The sequence below is a fragment of the Phyllobates terribilis genome, unplaced genomic scaffold (assembly GCF_046119375.1).
Source record: "Phyllobates terribilis strain yellow unplaced genomic scaffold, ASM4611937v1 Scaffold_463__1_contigs__length_1437734, whole genome shotgun sequence".
Classification (NCBI taxonomy): Eukaryota; Metazoa; Chordata; class Amphibia; order Anura; family Dendrobatidae; genus Phyllobates; species Phyllobates terribilis.
In genome coordinates this window covers 1,093,255-1,110,203 of record NW_027363223.1, presented here as the reverse complement: position 1 = coordinate 1,110,203, position 16,949 = coordinate 1,093,255, and the positions used below count along the sequence as shown (strand labels likewise).

At 45.2% G+C, this 16,949-nt stretch overlaps 1 long non-coding RNA gene across 1 annotated transcript in view; it reads right to left on the bottom strand.

Annotated features, from left to right (window-relative positions):
- Positions 1-245: 245 nt before the first annotated feature.
- LOC141229234 (uncharacterized) overlaps positions 246-16,949 on the bottom strand; it is a 166,938-nt gene continuing 150,234 nt past the window's right edge. Inside the window, exon 4 of the long non-coding RNA XR_012295964.1 lies at positions 246-718. This is a non-coding gene — a long non-coding RNA (uncharacterized lncRNA). The remainder of the gene's footprint in view (positions 719-16,949) is intronic.

Below are 16,949 nucleotides of genomic sequence, written 5' to 3'. Positions count from 1 at the left end.
ACCGGAGCATGCGCAGTGTGGTGCACAGCAACCCTGCAGCCATAGTAGAAAAGGCCAAAAGTGTGGGTCAACATCAAAGCCGAAATATAATGAGAATAGCAAAATAGAACTGTATGAAATACAGAAAAAGATCTCTATATAATATAGTTAATGTGCGCACACACAATATTATGCCATATATAATGTGTATATGTCAAAGTGTATAAACACACTATAAACTCTCACCATGTATATGATACAAGTGAATAATTTGCTTAAATACTCTGTGCAGCACATGCGTAATATAACACACAGCGCCAGCGCAGCCAGGGTAAATCAGAGCAAAGATGGAGACAAAAAACCATAATAAAGTATGACTGTATGTATTAAAATGTTGATTCTTGTACGAACCCACAAAAATATGACATCTACAAATGAATATATCTAATTACCTTGTGTATGTATAGAGGTAAATGAATATACTAGCAGCTATTTATATGTGATAATTTAATATCCTTAATTCAATGTATAAGTTTATGTAAGTGATAGTTATATATGTGTATATACGAAAATTAAAAAAGCATAAAATATAATAAGAATATATATATGAAAAAGAGACGTGATCATGATAGAGAGGATAATACAAAAAATATATATCCAATGTTATACTTAGTGACGGAATTCATGTGAAACTGTATGGCTGTTTGGGCGATGATGATGATACAAAGAGTCCTCCAGTCTGAAAGAGATAATAAAAATTAGTATCCACATATATCCCATAAAAATACCTCCACAAACTCATAAACTACCATTTATATATACAATAAAACTAATAATACATGTATATATTATATTATTCAATCAAATCCACTATGACTATATAAATTATATGATTCGATTGATAATAAGGACAAGACACTGAAGATGAGAATATACCAAAAAATCCAAGTGTATATGTAGCACCCTGAGGATTCGGCTGCTACAGGGGTATTGCACCTCAAGCCAGAGGTGTGATATTCCACTCCCGGGTAAGGATGGAGTGTGGAACTGAGCTCAGTTAGCTGCATACACTACATACATCCCATTTCCGAGGGACAGACCGATGGTACTCCCACTAGGTATATGTGCAGGTACGACAGTGTCTGTCCCTGGCTGGAGTGGGAGGGGGGTGGAACATCCCAGTAGTGTAGGGGCAGATAGGGGGAGCAGTCTGGGTAAGGCTAGGAGCTCATTGGGTGCTGGTCACCTGAGCTCACACATAGAGGGAGTATATAAGGTGGGAACCATCTTAGATCAGGGTCAGTCAGTCAGTCAGTCAGTTCAGCCTGAGGAGAAGCCGAGCAGAGGAGCTCAGCCAGGAGGGCTGACAGGGAGCTGTGGCTCCTGCTGGGCCCAGCTCCAGGGCCAGGCTTGTAGTGGAGGAGGAAGAAGAAAGGCCCAGAGACGCAGAGCCAGAGGGAACCCTGAGATCCCAGAATTAAGCCAAAAGGGTGAAGGGTTGGCAGAAGAGGGCACCGGATCCCAAGCTGGCGGAGGCAAAAGTAACCCTTAGCCAGGAACCGGAGGTCGTGGTCAAGCTTTGCCACGACCCTCACCACATCCACCAGGAAGGTACACCAAGAGTAGGGTCAGGAAAGCCAGAGAAGGTTTTGCCACCAGGAGGCCCAAGGGAACCGGACAAAGGTGGATCCCTGGTGGGGACGGCCAGCAGAGAGAGAAAGAGAAGGGAGCTCAGGACCACGCTCCGGAACTGCCTGGGGGTTAGCCGAGTCCCACACCTGGTGAATGCAGCATGGCTCGGGTGGTCACTCAAGGCCAGAGTGACTGAAGGAACACCAGTGAGTAAAAACCCTGAAACTGCATCTCACGTCTCTGACTCTCCTTTCTGCACTATCACTACCCCCATCATCCGCACCAGCTGCCCTGAGGCCATACCCCTCCCGTTGGGGGTTATACCACCATCGCTGCACCCATACTACCGGCCTCAGCGGACTGTTCTGCAGCGGCGGCCTTGTGACCGCAAATCAACGGGTGGCGTAGTCGACACTTAACAACATCTACAAAGACTGCCACACACTTAGTTTGACACCCTGGGCACGGACCGGGTCACCGCCACGAGGACTACTACCCCTGTCAGATCCGGCTCCGGGTATCCCCTGAACATGGCCCAGGGGGCGCGTCATATACTTAAAGAAAACTCGAAAAACCCCACTGTTCGTTTAAACCTCTGAGGGTCATACTTCTTCGAGTGGTGATCCATTTACATTCAATCTGGGCCAGTTTTTTGGCTAGATTTTCCCTCCTATTCCCAGGATACAGATGGTCAATCCCTTTGACACGTAAGAGATGCCATTGATGACGGTGGCAATCCCGAAAGTGTCTCGCCAAAGGTTTAAGTTTAGAAATAGCACCCACCTCATCTTGAGAAATTTTCTCGCTGCTCTAATATGTTTGATGTGTTACAAAGTACGTACCCTCAGCTCCTGAGTTAACATATCAATATACAAGAGTCCACAGGAACATGTGGCTTGGTAGATGACCATAGATGTTCTACAATTGATGAAATGCAGGATCTTGTAAATCTGCTCACCCATCGAATCCTGAAAGGTATCTGTTTTTTCAATATATCTGCCCACTTTGCAGTTGCCACACTTCCATGTGCCCCATTTGGGGCCCTTTGAGGCAAAGATATATGAAGACGTATCATGTACATGATGATTATGAACCAATATATCACGTAGTGTCTTATTACATTTAGCCGTAATAAATGGACGATTTGATAGAAAAGGAATTATTGTCTGATCCTGTTGGAGATTTGGCCAAAATTTGGAGATGATATTGGTCATCTCCTTCCACCTTGAATGATAATTCTTGATTGATCGAACATGCCCATAAGATTCCTTTTTCCTTTTAGTAATGAGAAGAGATTGTCTATTGGTGTGTTTGGCCCGATAGTAGGCCTGTTGAATATTTTACATTTTGTTCCCACGATGTAATATCACATGCCTGCTCTTCAAAAGCTTTGTCTTGGTCACAAATACGATGTGCCCTAATAAATTGCCGGTCGGTATTGCCCGTATTACATGTGCCAGATGTGATTTGGCATGCAAGAAAGCATTGACACTAGTTTTCTTGCAATAAATATTTGTATGCAACTGTCCATGGTCATCAACACGAATATCCAAATCCAGAAAATCACTTTTCTTTAGCTCAATGTGATGGGTTAGTTTAATATTCCATGCATTTGTCATTGAGATGTTTTAAGAATTTTTCAAGTTCCTCACAGGAGCCCTGCCAACTAAACAACACATCGTCTATGAATCTCATCCAAGATATCACTGATGCCAATGACTTATGTTCAATGTTTTGGATGTATTCACACTCCCAAAATCTCAAGAAGAGATTGACGTAAGACAGAGGCATATCTAGGTGGGGCGCAGTCGGTTCGATGTGTCTTCTTTGCCGGCGGCTGCGTTCTGCCACCCCCCGGACTGGGAGTCGGCAGTTCTCTGAGCAGAGACCGCGCTCAGAGTAGCTGCATTGTGCCGGCTCCCAGCGCTGAAGCTCTGACCTCAGGTCATGTGATCACGCTGCTGATGTCGCTCGCCGGTGGGCAGCTGCAGAGGCGGCCATTGGTGAAAACTGCTCTGTGCTTCAGAGCTGAAGACACCGAAGATGGAATGGAAGTGAAGATTCATTGTGGGGGGTGATTTATAGTATGGCTGACGGCTGATTTGCTGTGGGGGGTGATTTATGCTAAGGCTGGGGGGGTGATTTACTATAGGGGGTGATTTATGCTAAGGCTGGGGGGTGATTTACTATAGGGGGTGATTTATGGTATGGCTGGGGGGTGATTTATGGTATGGTTAGGGGGTGATTTACTATTGGGGGTGATTTATACTATGGCTAGGGAGTGACATACTATGGGGGTTGATTTATGGTGTTGCTAGGCTGTGATTTACTATGGAGGTGACAAAGGGTATGCTGGAGGGTGATTTATGACATGGCTGGGGCAAGATTTACTATGGGGGGAGATTTATTGTATGGCTGGGGGAAAATTTATTGTATGGGTGGGGGGATTTACAATGGGGGGTGATTTATGGTATGGCTTGGGGGTGACTTACTATGGAGGGTGATTTATAGAATGACTAGGGGTGATGGGCGGCACGGTGGCGCAGTGGTTAGCACTGCAGCCTTGCAGTGCTGGGGTCCTGGGTTCAAATCCCACCAAGGACAACATCTGCAAGGAGTTTGTATGTTCTCCCCTTGTTTGCGTGGGTTTCCTCCGGGTTCTCTGGTTTCCTCCCACACTCCAAAGACATACCGATAGGGACTTTAGATTGTGAGCCCCGATGGGGACAGTGACAATAATGTACTGTATGTAAAACGCTGGGGAATATGTTAGTGCTATATAAAAATAAAAAGATTTTAAAAAAAGAAGATTATTTACTATGAGGGGGGGGTGATTTACTATAGGGGGTGATTTTTGGTATGGCTAGGGTGTAATTTACTATTGGGGGTGATTTATTGTATGGCTGTAGGGTGATTTACTATGGGGGGTGATTTACCATGGGGGTAATTTACTATACAGGGTGATTTATGGTATGGCTGAGGGGTGATTTACTATAGGGGGTGATTTATGGTATGGATTGGGGGTGATTTACTTTGGGGATAATTTATGGTATGGCTTGTGGTGATTTACAATGGGGGGTGATTTACTATAGGGGGTAATATATGGTATGGCTAGGGGAAGATCTGTGGCATGGCTAGGGGTGATTTACTATGGGGATGATTTATGGTACGGCTGGGGGATGATTTACTATAGGCAGTGATTTATGGTATGGCTGAGAGTGATTTACTATGAGGGGTGATTTATGGTATGGCTGAGAGTGATTTACTATGAGGGGTGATTTATGGTATGGGTGAGGGGTGATTTACTATTATGGGGGTGATTTATGGTATGGCTGGGGGTGATTTACTATGGGGGGTGATTTATAGTATGGCTGGGGGGTGATTTACTATGGGGGTGATTTATGCTATTGCTGTGTGTGTAACTTACTATAGGAGTGATTTATGGTATGACTTGTGGTGATTTACAATGGGGGGGTGATATATGCTGTTGCTGGGGGGTTGATTTTGCTATAGGGGGTAATTTGTGGTATGGTTGGGGGAAGATCTGTGGTATGGCTAGGGGGTGATTTACTATGGTGGATGATTTATGGTATGGCTGGGGGATGATTTACTATAGGCAGTGATTTATGGTATGGCTGGGGGTGATTTACTATTAGGGGTGATTTATGGTATGGATAGGGGGTGATTTACTATGAGTGTGATTTATGGTATGGCAGGGGGGGGTATTTACTATGGGAGGTGATTTATGGTATGGCTGGGGGTTGATTTATGGTATGACTGGGGGGTGATTTACTATGAGGGGTGATTTATGGCATGGGTGGGGAATGATTTACAAAGAGGGGTGATTTACTATAGAGGGTGATTTATGGTATGACTAGGGGGTGATTTACTATGGGAGGTGATTTATAGTATGACTGGGGGTGATTTACTATGGGGGGTGATTTATGGTATGGCTGGGGGGTGATTTACTATGGGGGTGATTTATGGTATGGCTGTTGGGTGATTTACTATGTGGGTGATTTATGCTATGGCTGTTGGGTGATTTACTATGGGGGGTGATTTATGGTATGGCTGGGGGGTGATTTATGCTATGGCTAAGGGTGATTTACTATGAGGGGTGATTTACTATAGAGGGTGATTTTTGGTATGGCTAGGGGTGACTTAATATGGGAGGTGATTTATGGTATGGCTGTGGGGTGATTTACTATGGGGGTGATTTACCATGGGGGAGTGATTTATGGTATGGCAGGGGGTGATTTACTATAGGGAGTAATTTATAGTATGGCTTGGGGGTGATTTATAATATGACTGGGGGTGATTTACTATAGAGGGTGATTTTTGGTATGGCTAGGGGTGACTTAATATGGGAGGTGATTTATGGTATGGCTGTGGGGTGATTTACTATGGGGGTGATTTACTATGGGGGGTGATTTATGGTATGGCAGGGGGTGATTTACTATAGGGGCTAATTTATAGTATGGCTTGGGGGTGATTTATAATATGACTGGGGGTGATTTACTATAGGGGGAGATTTATTGTATTTATGGGGGAGATTTATTGTTTGGCTGGGGGCAATATACTATGATGGGTGATTTATGGTATGGCTGGGGGGTGATTTACTATGGGGGTGATTTATGGTATGGCTGAGTTGTGCTTTACTATAGGGAATGATTTATGCTATGGCTGGAGGTCATTTATGGTATGACTAGTGGTTGATTTACTAAGGGGATGATTTATGTTATGTCTTGGGGTGACTTATTGGGGGGGTGGTTTATGGAATGGCTAGGGGTGATTTAATATGGGAGGTAATTTATGCTATGGTTGGGGGGATGATTTACTATAGTGGTTGATTTATGGTATGGCTAGGAGGTGATTTATTATGGGGGGTGATTTATGGCATGGCTGGGGAGTAATTTACTATGGGGGGTGATTTATGGTATGGCTAGGGGGTGATTTACTATAGGGGGTGATTTATGGTATGGCTGGGGGGGAGATTTATTATGGGGGGTGATTTGTGGTATGGTTAAGGGGTGATTTACTATAGGCGATGATTTATTGTATGGCTGGGGGATGATTTACTATGGGGCGTGATTTATGGTATGCTTGGAGGTAATTTACTATGGGGGTGATTTATGGCATGCTTGGAGGTAATTTACTATGGGGGTGATTTATAATATGGCTGGGGGTGATTTACTCTAGGGGATGATTTATGCTATGGCTGGGGGGGTGATTTACTATAGAAGTGATTTATGGTATTGGCTGGAGGCTGATTTACTATGGGGGGGATTTATGGTATGGCTGGGGGGTTATTTACAATAGAGGGTGATTTATGTATGGCTCGGGGGTGATTTACAATAGGGGTGAATTATGCTATGGCTGGGGGGTGGTTTACAATAGAGGGTGATTTATGGTATGACTAGGGGGTGATTTACTATGGGGGTGGTGATTTATGCTATGGAGGGGGAGGTGATTTAATATAGGAGGTGATTTATGTTATGGCTAGGGGGCGATTTACTATGGGTGGTGATTTATGGTATGGCTAGGCGGTGATTTACTATGGGTGATGATTTATGTTATGACTGAGGATTGATTTATGGTATGACTGAGGAGTGATTGATGGTATGGCTGGGGAGTGATTTATGGTATGACTGTGGGGTGATTTATGGTATGGCTGGGGGGTGATTTACTATGGGGGTAATTTACTATTTAAGGTCATTTATGGTATGACTGGGGGTTGATTTACTATGGTGCGTGATTTATGGTATGGCTGGAGGGTGATTTACTATGAGGGGTGATATATGGTATGGCTTGGGAGGTGATTTACTATAGAGGGTGATTTATGCTATGGCTGGGGGGTGATTTACTATAGGGGGGTTATTTATGGTATGACTGGGGCTGATTTATGGTGTGTCAGGGGAGCAGGGCCGGCTCCAGGTTTTTCTGGGCCCCGGGCGAAAGAGTCTCACTGGGCCCCTTTAACACATACCATGATTCATGATGCAGAGATACGGCGGAGAAATATATATATATAGTACAATGCAAAGATTTCACTTCTTACATTACATGAGTGATATCTATTGTAAATTCCACAATAGCTCAGAAACCGGTGAATCGCTCCACACAGAATACTGTCCCCCATATAACGCTCCATACAGAATACTGGCCCCCATATAAGGCCCCATACGGAATACTGGCCCCCATATAAGGCCCCATACGGAATACTGGCCCCCATATAAGGCCCCATATGGAATACTGGCCCCCATATAAGGCCCCATAAGGAATACTGGCCCCCATATAAGGCCCCATACGGAATACTGGCCCCCATATAAGGCCCCATACGGAATACTGGCCCCCATATAAGGCTCCATGCGGAATACTGACCCCCATATAAGGCTCCATGCGGAATACTGGCCCCCATATAAGGCTCCATGCGGAATACTGGCCCCCATATAAGGCTCCATGCAGAATACTGGCCCCCATATAAGGCTCCATGCGGAATACTGGCCCCCATATAAGGCTCCATACGGAATAGTGGCCCCCATATAAGGCTCCATACGGAATACTGGCCCCCATATAAGGCTCCGTACAGAATACTGGCCCCCATATAACGCTCCATACAGGATACTGGTCCCCTTATAAAGCTCCATACAGGATACTGGCCCCCATATAACGCTCCATACAGGATATTGGTCCCCTTATAAAACTCCATACAGGATACTGGCCCCCATATAACGCTCCATACAGGATACCGGTCCCCATATAACGCTCCATACAGGATACTGATCCCCTTATAAAACTCCATACAGGATACTGGCCCCCATATAACGCTCCATACAGGATACCGGTCCCCTTATAACGCTCCATACAGGATACCGGTCCCCTTTTAACGCTCCATACAGGATACTGGTCCCCATATAATGCTGCATGCAGGCTGTTACCCCCCACATAATGCCCCATACAGGCTGTCCCCCCCTTATAATGCTCCATGCAGGCTGTTACCCCCCCCTTATAATGCACTATGCAGGCTGTTCCCCACCTTATAATGCCCCATACAGGCTGTCCCCCCTCTTTATAATGCCCCATGCAGGATGTCACCCCCCCTCTTTATAATGCCTCATGCAGGATGTCACCCCCCCTCTTTATAATGCCTCATGCAGGATGTCACCCCCCCTCTTTATAATGCCTCATGCAGGATGCCCCCCCCCCCTTTCTTTATAATGCTCCATGGAGGATGCCACCCCCTCCCCCCCTTTCTCTTTATACTGCCCCATGCCTCCATACATTAAAAAAAAAAAAATCAAATACTCACCTCCCTTCTCCTCACCTGCTACCTGCTGCCCGCTGCTCGGGTCCGAACTCCAGCGTTGTCAGCGTCTTCCCGCTCAGCACTCCCTGTGACGGCTCAGGGGAGGGCGCGGTGTAAAGACGTCACCGCGTCCTCTGACCTTAGACGTCACAGGGAGCGCAGAGCAGGAAGACAGCTGATCTGCGGAGGCACGGGGAGAGGTAAGTATCCAGCTGCCGGGGCCCTGAGCAAGCGGCGGAGAAGGGCGGGCGCTGACACCGCTCTCCTCCGCCCATAGCCCAGCGGGGTGCGCGACCGCCAGTGGGCCCCTCTGCCTGCTCAGGGCCCCGGCATTTGCCCGGGTGCGCCGGGTGCTGACGCCGGCCCTGCAGGGGAGGATTTACTATGGGGGTGATTTATGGAATGGCTGGGGGGTGATTTATGGTATTGCTGGCGGGTGATTTACTATAGGGGCGTGATTTATGGTATGGCTGGGGGGTGATTTATGGTATAGCTTGGGGGTGATTTACTATGGTGGGTGATTTATGGTTTGGCTGAGGGGTGATTTATAATATGACTGGGGTGCTTTACTATAGGGGATTATTTATGATATGGCTAGGGTGTAATTTACTATTAGGGGGTGATTTATAGTATTGCTGGGCAGTGATTTATGGAATGGCTAGGGGTGATTTACTAAGGGGGTGATTTACTAAGGGGGTGATTTATGATATGGCTGGGGGGTGATTTACTATGGGGGTGATTTATGGTATGGCTGGGGGGTGATTTACTATAGTGGGTGATTTATAGTATGGCTTGGGGTGACTTAATATGGGGGGTGACTTATGGTATGACTGATGGGTGATTTATCGTGTGGTTGGGGGTGACTTACTATTGGGGTGATTTATGGAATGGCTATGGGTGATTTACTATGGGAGATGATTTATGCTATGGCTGGGGAGGTGATTTACTATAGGGGGTGATTGGTGCTATGGCTGGGGGGGTGATTAACTATAGGGGGGTGATTTATGGTATGACTAAGGGGTGATTTATGGTATGGCTGAGTGGTGATTTACTATGGGGGTGATTTATGGTTTGGCTGGGGGTGATTTACTATAGGAGATGATTTATGGTATGGCTGGGGGGTGATTTACTATGGGGGTGATTTACTATGGGGGGTGAATTACTATGGGGGAGTGATTTATGGTATGGCTGGGGAGTGATTTACAATGGGGGTGATTTATGGTATGGCTGGGGGTGATTTATGGTATGGCTGGGGGGTGATTTACTATAGGGGGTGATTTATAGTATTCCTGGGGGGTGATTTACTATGGGGGTGATGTATAATATGACTGAGGGTGATTTACTATAGGGGATGATTTTTGGTATGGCTAGGACGTAATTTACTATTGGGGGGAGATTTATTGTATGGCTTGGGGGTGACTTTCTATGGGGGTTGACTTATGCTATGGCTGGGGGGGGTGATTTACTATGGGGGGTGATTTATAGTATTCCTGGGGGGTGATTTACTATGGGGGTTATTTATAATATGACTGAGGGTGATTTACTATAGGGGATGGTTTTTGGTATGGCTAGGACGTAATTTACTATTGGGGGGGTGATTTATTGTATGGCTGGGGGGTGATTTACTATGGAGGATGATTTATAGTATGGCTGGGGGGTGATATACTATGGGGTGATTTATGCTATTGCTGGGGGGGTGGATTTACTATAGGGGGGTGTTTTATGGTATGGATGGGGTCATTTATGGTATGACTAGGAGGTGATTTACTATGGGCATGATTTATGGTATGGCTTGGGGGTGACTTTCTATGGGGGTTGACTTATGCTGTGGCTGGGGGGGTGATTTACTATGGGGGCTGATTTATGGTATGGCTGGGAGGTGATTTACTATGGGGGATGACTTATGTTATGGCTGGGGGGTGATTTACTATGGGAGGTGATTTATTGTATGGCTGGGGGGTGATTTACTATGGGGGGTGATTTATGCTATAGCTAGCGGGTGATATACTATTGGGGGTGATTTATGGTATGACAGGGGGTGATTTACTACAGGAGGGTTATTTATGCTTTGGCTAGTGGGTTATTTACTATGGGGGCTGATTTATGGTATGGCTAGGGGGTCATTTATGGTATGACTAGAGGGTGATTTACTGTGGGGGTGATTTATGGTATGACTGGGGGGTGAATTACTATAGAGGGTGATTTATGGTATGGCTCAGTATTAATTTATGGTATGGCTGGGGGGTGATTTACTATGGGAGTTTATTTATGGTATGGCTGGGGGTGATTTACTATTGGGGTGATTTATGATATGGCTGGGGGGTGATTTACTATAGGGGGTGATTTAAGGTATGGCTGGGGGGTAATTTATGGTATGGCTGGGGTGTGATTGATGGTATGTCTGGGGTGATTTACTATGGGGGTGATTTATACTATGGCTGGGGGGTGATTTACTATAGGGGGTTATTTATGGTATGGCTGGGGGGTGATTTACTATGGGGGTAATTTATGGTATGGCTGGGGGGTCATTTATGGTATGACTAGAGGGTGATTTACTATGGGGGTGATTTATGGTATGGCTGGGCGTTGAATTACTATAGAGGGTGATTTATGGTATCGCTAGGGGTGATTTACTATGGGGGTGATTTACTCTGGGGGTGATTTATGGTATGTCTAGGGGTGATTTACTATGGGGGTGATTTATGGTATGGCTGGGGCGTGATTTATGGTATGTCAGGGGGGATTTACTATGGGGTGATTTTTGGTATTGCTAGGGGGTGATTTACTATGGGGGTAATTTATGGTATGGCTGGGGGGTGATTTACTATGGGGGGTGATTTATAATATGACTGGGGGTCATTTACTATGGGAGGTGATTTATATTATGGCTGGGGGTGATTTATAGTATTGCTGGGAGGTGATTTACTATGAGGGGTGATTTATGGTATGGCTGGGGGGTAATTTATAATATAGCTGGGATGTGATTTACTATGGGGGGTGATTTATGGTATGGCTGGGGGGTGATTTACTATGGGAGGTGATTTATAGTAGGGCTGGGGGGTGATTTACTATGGGGGGTGATTTATGGTATGGCTGAGTTGTGATTTATTATAGGGGATGATTTATGGTATGATTGGGGGGTGATATACTATGGGGGTGATTTATGCTATGGCTTGGGGGGTGATTTATGCTATGGCTAAGGCTGATTTACTATGGGGGTGATTTATAATATGACTGGGGGTGATTTACTATAGGGGATGATTTATTGTATGGCTAGGGAGTAATTTAGTATTGGGGGTGATTTATTGTATGGCTGGGGGGTGATTTACTATGGGGAGTGATTTATGGTGTGGCTGGGGGGTGATTTACTATAGGGGGTGATTTATGATATGGCTGGGGGGTGATTTACTAGGGGGGTGATTTATGGTTTTGGCTGGCGAGTGATTTACTATGGGGGGTGATTTATGCTATGGCTGGGGGGTGATTTACTATGGAGGGTGATTTACTATAGGGGGTGATTCATGATATGGCTGGGGTGATTTACTATAGGGGGAGATTTATTATATTTAAGAGGGAGATTTATTGTTTGGTTGGGGGCGATATACTATGATGGGTGATTTATGGCATGGCTGGGGGGTGATTTATGATATGGCTGGGGGAAGATTTACTATGGGGGGAGATTTATTGTATGGCTGGGGGAAGATTTAGTGTGGGGGATGATTTATTGTATGGGTGGGGGGGATTTACAATGGGGGGTGATTTATGGAATGACTAGGGGGGACTTACTATGGGGGGGTGATTTATGCTATGGCTGGGGAGGTGATTTACTATAGGAGGTGATTTCTAGTATGGCTAGGGGGTGATTTACTATGGGAGGTGATTGATGGTATGACTGAGGGGTGATTTATGGTATGGCTGGGGGATGATTTACTATGAGGGGTGATTTATGGTATGGCTGGGGGATGATTTACTATGAGGGGTGATTTATGGTATGGCTGGGGGATGATTTACTATGAAGGGTGATTTACTATAGGGGGTGATTTATGCTATGACTAAGGGGTGATTAACTATGGGGATGATTTATTGTATGGCGGGGGGATGATTTACTATGGGGGTGTTTTATGCTATGGCTGCGGGGTGATTTACTATGGGGGTTATTTATCGTATGGCTGGGGGTGATTTATGGTATGGCTAGGGGTGATTTCCTATGAGCGGTGATTTATTGTATGGCGGGGGGATGATTTACTATGGGGGTGATTTATGTCATGGCTGCGGGGTGATTTAATATGGGGGTTATTTATGGTATGGCTGGGGGTGATTTATGGTATGGCTAGGGGTGATTTCCTATGAGGGGTTATTTATTGTATGGCTGGGGGATAATTTACTATGAGGAGTGATTTACTATAGAGGGTGATTTATTTTATGGCTAGTGAGTGACTTACTATGGGGGGGTGATTAATGGAATGGCTAGCGGTGATTTACTATGGGGGGTGATTTATGGTCTGGCTGGGGGGTGATTTACTATGGGGGTGATTTATGGTATGGCTGGGGGTTGATTTACTATGGGAGGTGATTTATGGTATGGCTGGGGGATGATTTACTATGGGGAGTAATTTACTATGAGGTAGTGATTTATGGTATGGCTGGGGGGTGATTTACTATGGGGGTGATTTATGGTATGGCTGGAGGGTGATTTACTATAGGGGTGATTTATAATATGGCTGGGGGGTGATTTACTATGGGGGTGATTTATGCTATGGCTGCGGGGTGATTTACTATGGGGGTTATTTATGGTATGGCTAGGGGTGATTTCCTATGAGGGGTAATTTATTGTATGGCTGGGGGATGATTTACTATGAGGGGTGGTTTATTTTATGGCTAGTGAGTGACTTACTATGGGGGGTGATTTATGGTCTGGCTGGGGGGTGATTTACTATAGGAGGTGATTTATGGTATGGCTGGGGAGTGATTTATGGTATGGCTGGGGGGTGATTTACTATGGAGGTAATTTACTATAGAAGTTGATTCATGTTATGGCTGGGGAGTGATTTATGTTATGGCTGGGGAGTGATTTATTGTATGGCTGGGGGGTGATTTACTATAAGGGGTGATGTACTATGAGGGGTGATTTACTATAGAGGGTGATTTATGGTATGGCTGGGTGCTAATTTATGGTAAGGCTGGGGGGTGATTTACTATAGGGGATGATTTATGGAATCGCTGAGGGGTGATTTACTATGGGGGGTCATTTATAATATGGCTGGGGGTGATTTACTCTGGGAGGTGATTTTTGGTATGGCTGGGGGCAGATTTATAATATGGCTGGGGGTGATTTACTATAGGGGGTAATTTATGGTATGGCTGGGGGAGATCTATGGTATGGCTAGGGGATGATTTACTATGGGGGTTGATTTATAGTATGGCTGGGGGTGATTTACTATGGGATTGATTTATGGTATGGCTGGGGCGAAATTTACTATGGGGAGTGATTTATAATATGGCTGGGGGTGATTTACTATAGAGGATGATTTATGGTATGGCTAGGGCGTAATTTACTATGGGGGGTGCTTTATAGTATGGCTGGGGGGTGATTTACTATGGGGGTTGATTTATAGTATGGCTGAGGGGTGATTTACTATGGGAGTGATTTATGGTATGGCTGGGGGGTAATTTACTATGGGGGGTGATTTATAATATGGCTGGGGGTGATTTACTATAGAGGATGATTTATGGTATGGCTAGGGCGTAATTTACTAGGGGGGGTGATTTATGGTATGGCTGGGGGGTGATTTACTATGAGGCGTGATTCATGGCATGGCTGGAGGGTCATTTATGGTATGACTAGAAGGTGATTTACTATGGGGGGATTTAAGGTATGGCTGGGGGTTGATTTACAATCGGGGGTGATTTATGGTATGGCTTGGGGATGACTTACTATGGGTGGTTATTTATGGAATGGTTAGGGGTGATTTACTATGGGGGGTGATTTATGCTATGGCTGGGGAGGTGATTTACTATGGGTGGTGATAGATGGTATGACTGAGGGGTGATTTATGGTATGGCTGGGGGATAATTTACTATGAGGGTTGATTTATGGTATGGCTGTGGGATGATTTACTATAAAGGGTGATTTACTATAGGGGGTGATTTATGCTATGATTAAGGGTTGATTAACTATGGTGGTGATTTATTGCTTGGCGGGGGGGTTGATTTACTATGGGGGTGATTTATGGTATGGTTGGGGGTGATTTATGGTATGGCTGGGGAGTGATCTATGTTATGGCTGGGGAGTGATTTATGGTATGGCTGGGGGGTGATTTACTATAAGGGGTGATGTACTATGAGGGGTGATTTACTATAGAGGGTGATTTATGGTAGGGCTGGGGAGTGATTTACTCTGGGAGGTGATTTACAGTATGGCTGTGGGGTGATTTACTATGAGGGGTGATTTATGGTCTGGCTGGGGGGTGATTTAGTATAGGAGGTGATTTATGGTATGGCTGGGGGTGATTTACTATGGGGGTAATTTACTATAGAAGGTGATTCATGGTATGGCTGGGGAGTGATTTATGATATGGCTGGGGGGTGATTTAGTATAGGAGATGATTTATGGAATCGCTGAGGGTTGATTTACTATGGGGGGTTATTTATAATATGGCTGAGGGGTGATTTACTCTGGGAGGTGATTTATGGTAAGGCTGGGGGGTGATTTAGTATAGGAGATGATTTATGGAATGGCTGAGGGGTGATTTACTATGGGGGGTGATTTATAGTATGGCTGAGGGGTGATTTACTATGGGAGTGATTTATGGTATGGCTGGGGGGTAATTTACTATGGGGGGTGATTTATAATATGGCTGGGGGTGATTTACTACAGAAGATGATTTATGGTATGGCTAGGGCGTAATTTACTATGGGGGGTGATTTATGGTATGGCTGGGGGGTGATTTACTATGAGGCGTGATTCATGGTATGGCTGGAGGGTCATTTATGGTATGACTAGATGGTGATTTACTATGGGGGGGATTTAAGGTATGGCTGGGGGTTGATTTACAATGGGGGGTGATTTATGGTATGGCTTGGGGATGACTTACTATGGGTGGTTATTTATGGAATGGTTAGGGGTGATTTACTATGGGGGGGTGATTTATGCTATGGCTGGGGAGGTGATTTACTATGGGTGGTGATAGATGGTATGACTGAGGGGTGATTTATGGTATGGCTGGGGGATGATTTACTATGAGGGGTGATTTATGGGATGGCTGGGGGATGATTTACTATGAAGGGTGATTTACTATAGGGGGTGATTTATGCTATGATTAAGGGTTGATTAACTATGGTGATGATTCATTGTATGGTGGGGGGGTGATTTACTATGGGGGTGATTTATGGTATGGTTGGGGGTGATTTATGGTATGGCTGGGGAGTGATTTAAGGTATGGCTGGGGGGTGATTTACTATAAGGGGTGATGTACTATGAGGGGTGATTTACTATAGAGGGTGATTTATGGTATGGCTGGGGAGTGATTTACTCTGGGAGGTGATTTACAGTATGGCTGGGGGGTGATTTACTATAAGGGGTGATGTACTGTGAGGGGTGATTTACTATAGAGGGTGATTTATGGTATGGCTGGGGGCTAATTTATGGTAAGGCTGGGGGGTGATTTACTATAGGGGATGATTTATGGAATCGCTGAGGGTTGATTTACTATGGGGGGTTATTTATAATATGGCTGGGGGTGATTTACTCTGGGAGGTGATTTTTGGTATGGCTGGGGGCAGATTTATGATATGGCTGGGGGGTGATTTAGTATAGGAGATGATTTATGGAATGGCTGAGGGGTGATTTACTATGGGGGGTGATTTATAATATAGCTGGGGGTGATTTACTATAGGGGGGTAATTTATGGTATGGCTGGGGGAGATCTATGGTATGGCTAGGGGGTGATTTACTATGGGGGTTGATTTATAGTATGGCTGGGGGGTTATTTACTATGGGAGTGATTTATGGTATGGCTGGGGCGAAATTTAC